Source organism: Lycorma delicatula, chromosome 3, assembly GCF_047948215.1.
Source record: "Lycorma delicatula isolate Av1 chromosome 3, ASM4794821v1, whole genome shotgun sequence".
NCBI classification, from domain to species: domain Eukaryota; kingdom Metazoa; phylum Arthropoda; class Insecta; order Hemiptera; family Fulgoridae; genus Lycorma; species Lycorma delicatula.
Window position 1 is genome coordinate 129,578,937 of NC_134457.1, and position 6,148 is coordinate 129,585,084.

Below are 6,148 nucleotides of genomic sequence, written 5' to 3' on the forward strand. Positions count from 1 at the left end.
ACTAAATAATTTTTTTTTTCTGTAGTTTTATGGGCATCGACTATTATGGTTATTAACGCCTTCCAAAAAAAAAAAGAAAAAGAACAACTTTCCCCTCCTAATGAAAAACACAAGTGACTTAGTCAAAAGAATAGTTTTATCAAATAGATCACCCTGTAAGAAATAAGAAACTTGTTAAAGGATATTAAAACCATGAATTAAAACACAAGACGACAAGAATGTAAAGGGCCTTGCTGCTTAAAAATTACAAAACATTTCATACAAAATGTTGTCACATCTATCAAGCAACTACAATCATACAATTATTAAAAATCATCCTTTCATTAAATTCATCTAAATCTTGTAAAACTCATTACATTCTTTCTATTGCCTAGGTTTGCCATTGAGGCATCTTTCTTTCTTCTTTTTTTCATCTTCCTGAAGGCCTTAATGTCAAACTCCAGGGTGTCAGAGACCTCAGAGATGGATTCTTCTGATCGTCCACAATAAATCACGGATGATCTCCTGTTGCTGCCATCAGATCATACCGGTTCCGATGGTGCAGTCAGCAGTGCATCAGAGTTGAGACTCAATGCACTCCCTGCTAAAGCTTATGGGGTGGCTTGCCCTCTTATTTAAAGGCCTCCAAGCTTTTGGAGGTTCCATTGTTGGTCATTCAAAGTCTTCTTCCTTAGTAATTTTACTTCAAGCTTCTCAATTCTCTTGGTGGGGATTTTCTGTATTTCAAATTTTACCAGCAGTAGATTTGGTTCTGATTTCTTCAGCGGTTTAGCTTCTGTATCCTTCACATTTTGATTAGTCAATGACTCATTCCTATGTTTCTTTCATTAATTCAGGACTACTTTCTCTAGATGGTCAATTCTTCAATTTTTCATCAATGATGCATTCAACCATACAAGCCAGAGCTGGTGCCAGTTGTGAGACTACATCTTCTGGTTTAAAGGGAAGTGCAGAAACTGCAGCAACCTGTGCGAAGGACAACATGCTGCTGTGTCTATATCTCATCCAAAGCACCGCAACTGAGTCGGGATAAAGAGATGAACGTCCAGTTTATGGAATCCAGCATTTATATTCTCTGGATACTTCAGTTTGTTAAACATTAACTCATGCAATCTGGAATATGTAACTTCTCCGTGGTGATGAATGTTTAGCCATTGACATGCTACTACTCCTTAATTATGAAGTTCCTCAATGATTTCCTCCTCTGTGCAGTTTAGTAAATCCCTGCACACAACCACTCTGAGTTGTTTAAGATTCCATTTGTTGAGACATTGATGGCCATGAATTCCATCTTTGTCGCTTTTAGAAGTCATAACAATTGTAAATCGTTGACTCTTTCAACAAATAGTTCAACAACTAGTTTTCCTTATCTTCTTTACAAGTTGCTCCTGCAACTTCTGTGATGCCTGGCACTCTCACGAAAGGTCTAATCTTTGAAAAGTCTCCTTCACGTCTTTTGATCACTAAATACTTCGAAATTGATCCAATCCTCTTAGTTCGATTCTTCTTTTTCTGAACTCTGCACTCTTCCTTATTGCTGAATTCAACACTCTTTCTCCTCTTTAGCTTTTATCATCGATTCTGCTTAGGTTTTCCCAGTCAGCCGCCTCCCACAAATTAACCCAGACCTGGGAGTCAGGTACTGCCTGACCAACGATACTGACATCCCAGGGCTCGCAAGAAGCAGTAAGCGTTGCGATATCCTTACCCATGGAACAATTCCTGCCAAGAATCGAAGTGACTGACTCACTCTAGGCTGCGGAAGACTTTGGCAGAGCAAGCTCAGAAACACCCTCAACCAGGCTCCACAATCGGGAAGAGGCGGAATCCGCATTCCGCAACCTGAATTTGCACTCCGCCCAGCACTGGAAAAAACAGATTACAGTCAAGCCTCTTGCCCGCGCCGTAAACAGCAAAACTTACACCAGCTCGGACAGTTCGGTACCGCCAATTCTGTACTCCACAGTGAGCTCCTGAGCAAAACTATTGCCTCGTTGGCTGACATAAGGAAAGGTACTGAAGTACCACCGTACTTCGGTACCTTTCCTTATATCATGCTCGCCCCGGACTTGTGCGTAGATGTTACTGCACAGACGCGTGGTTGGAGTTTATCTGGGGCACTATTATTTTGTTTTTTTTTTGAGCTTTTAGGAGCATCAACTTCTGTGGTTATTAGCCCCTTTTACATCAAAAAGAAAGAAAAAAAGAGAAAATACTTCTTTCACTTCCCCGTTAATTCACTAGCAACATAGTTAGCAGACTAGTTTTGTCAGAACAGATCATCTAAAAATACACTTATCAAAATGTTAGTAAAGTCCCAGAAAGAAACACAAATCGATGAGGATTACGTGCGTTTTTTTCCTTTCTGTGATGTGTGAGTGATTTTTAGCCCTTGATTTGGTGGTTGGTGTTGCATGAGTTGTGTTGCGTGAGTATGTGTTTGGATGTTACAATTGTGATTGCAGTTACCAATTGTATGTACGGGCTTTCCCCCCTTCCTGAAGTAATGCTGCATAAGTGGTTTCCAGGAGGGGAGGAGGTTTAGTCGGTAGTGCGGAGAACATATACACACTTAATAACATCTTGCGGAACCAGTTAGCGAGTTCAACCCTGTTTCGGCGCCCGTAAATGGGTTCCTCCACCTCTTCTCCTTCTTCCATTTCATTTATATGTTCCAAAGAACATATAAACCACTTCTATCAAAAGTTTTCAAAACATCTTCAATGTCACGCAAAAATTAAAATGCAATCCTTTCATTGAAATTCGTCAAAAAAAAAACATAAAAACGAGCTTTTTCTTATGTCCTGTCGCCTAGGTTTTCCCTTAAGTCATCCTTTTTTGCGTCTCTTTTCCATCTTCCTAAAGGCCCCGATCAAATTCCAAGGTATCTGAGGCCTCAAGAGATCCTCCAAGAGATCCAACCATCCTCCACAGTAAGGAAAGTAGGATGCTTTGCTACCGGCATCAGACGCTGTGGTCAATAGTAAAAGATGGAGAAGAAGAGGAAAAAAAGGATGGCCGAAAGGCAAACCATGAGATTAACTTCTTAAAAACTGAACGATTCGAAATTCAGATCGAACCGAGTCGATTTTTAGAAGACAAAAACAGAACTTGAAGGTCTGCTAAATTTCAGAACTAAAGTAAATTATTTATATAATGTACTATCCAAAATAGAAGAACTTGTGAAAGCGTTGGAGAAAACCGGCAATTCAGCTTCTGGTCCGGACAAAATTCATTACATCATGAACAGACAGCTAAGCGCCACTGCAAAATTTAGATTGTTAGAACTATACAATCAGGTATGGCGAGATGGAATGTACCCTCGGCAGTGGAAGAAAGCACATACTGTTTCAGTTCAAAAAAATAAAAATCTGACAGATAGCAATAGTTACCGTCCTATTTCTTTAACGTGTGCTACGGGAAACGTTTATAAAAAATCCACTAGTTCAGATTTTAGAAAGAGAAAATCTTTCAGCGTCACATCAAGCATGTCTCCGATAGTACCACTCAACTACTGACCAAATGACCAATTTATAGAAAATGATATATAACAGCTGCATCACAAGGAAATGATCTGCGGAAGGCTTTCGGTATGACCTGGCGTCATGGAATAAGGCTTCAACTATACGAATTCGCAGAAAATCTACCATATGCGGCAATCTTTACATGGCAACTTCATAAACGACAACTATATAACGACGTACTTTTCAGTACGTGTTAAAAATGAATACTCATAAGAAAAAAAATTGGAAAATGACATACCACAAGGCTCGCTGTTGAGCGGTACCTTGTTCACGATCGCCATCAATAAACTGATATTAGCCATTTCAGCAGAAATCAACAAGTGTTTACATCGATGATCTGGCAGTTATATATAACATATACAGTTATGGTGAGGTATAAATTAGAACGAGCGATAAACGCCTTTAACGAAGTTCCAACGAATAATGGTTTCAAATTTTCACCAGAGAATAGAAGTGTACACAGCACGTACACTTCTATAAAAAGGGAACTCCTCACCGTAGTCCTGTTTTGACCATCGATGACCACTAATTCAACAAACGACTGTAGACCCCTACACACCCGATCCGATCTCCAATTTAGGAATGGAAATCGCCATCCACACTCTAAAAGTTCTTTCTTCCGATCTCGTCAGTACCACTGAGACTTCCGACCTGATCACACCTCGATATGGCACCGTTTTTGTCGAAAAATCAAAAAATTGGGGTTGCTTTTACAACATTGCTCATCCTCCAAAATCCCCCACCAGAAAGGAAATTTTGAGCAAAAAAGTGACTGAAGAAAAGAAAGAAATTCACCCATTCGATATTGTTGAAGCAATTCACTCGGACGATTTCCAAATTTTTTTACGAATGAATGAACAGTGTTTTATGGAATTGCTGAGTTTTATGGATTGGTAAAGCCGTTCATACAAAATGTACCGTTTTTCAATCATTAAAAAAATTTTTTTTTCGCAGATACAGTATTTCCAATATATATGTTCTAGCATAATGTTAGCACGTTGTTTGTATTGTAATAAATACTTTGAATTGAAGAAAACAAACTACTAATCGAACTGACGCCCGACTGCGCTACGCACTATTCGATCTAGGAAGGAAAGTGGAGGGGATCTGTCCTAAGTCGGTTAGTCGGATGGGGAAGACCGCCCGACCTTCCTAAATCGGATTCCAACTTTTTTGTTAGAACGATCAACGTACACACTACACAATTTGCCATTTTCATCCTACATTTAGGGATCGACTTGGGTTAGAAGGTGTACAGGGGCCTTTTTAGGCCCTCTCAGATACAATTTTTAGGTCTACTCTCAGATAAATCCCTTACATGAAGACTACATATGCAGGACTTGAGTGGCGACTCGCGTATCGGCACTGTGGAACTCCATAATCCTCTATTTCCACTTGATATTATCGATAACATTTAATATAATGAGTGCTTTTTTAATTTAATTCTTTTTTTATAGTTGTACAATATATAATCCTTGAGCTTAATGTCAGTAGCCATCTACCAGTTTATGAAAATTATGCAAATACTTTGTATGAAACTGTGCGTTTTACAATTTCAGCAGCGTGGTGTTTGACTGTTGTGTGCATGCGCCCATAGGAAGCTGCATGCGAGGGAGAGAGAGCACTTTCACTTCCGCAGTTTCGACCCTGAAGTGCTATTAGGAGTTTTTTTTTTGAGATTTAAGGTACTACTTTTGTCATTGCCCCTTCCCAAATAAAAAAAAAAATAATAAAATAAAAATATTTCTTCTTCATCCCGATAAAAAAAAAACACTAGCTATATAGTCAGAAGACTAGTTTTGTCAATAAAAATTATCTAATAAAGACTTACCTTGGGATATCAAAACCTCAAAAGACAAAATATGGCAAAGTTGTAAAGGGTCCATGCCACTTAAATACAAATAAACTGACTAAATAGCAAACATTTCAAAATACTTTAAAATACTCAAACCACTTCTAATTAAACGTCAAAAAAAAATTGAAAATAAAATAAAGCATTAAATCACACAATTAGGTTGAATCAGATAAGAAGTAATTTCTTAATTTCTGTCACCTAGGTTTACACTTAGTACATATTATCTTCTTTCTTTTCTCCATTTTCCTGAAGGCCTCGATGTTGAACTCCAGACTGTTTGAGGAACCAACACAAAAATCTTTCATCGTCACATCAAGCATGTCTCTGATAGTACCACTCAACTACTGACCAAATGACCAATTTATAGAAAATTATATATAACAGCTACATCACAAGGAAATGATCTGTGGAAGGCTTTTGGTATGACCTGGGGTCATGGAATAATGCTTCAACTATACGAATGGGGCATTCGCAGCAATCTACCATATGCGGCAATCTTTACATGGCAACTTCATGAATGACAACTATATAACAACGTACTTTTCAAGTACGTGTTAAAAATGAATACTCATAAGAAAAAAAATTTGAAAATGACATACCACAAGGCTCATTCTTCTGATACTCCTAAGTAACAGAAAGCTGAGGATAACTGATCACAGAGGATCTCCTACTGCTGGCATCAGATGATGCCAGCTCCAATTGTGCAGTTAGCAGTGTATCAGAGTCAAGGATCAATACACTCCACACTAAAGTTTGTGGAGCAGCTGAA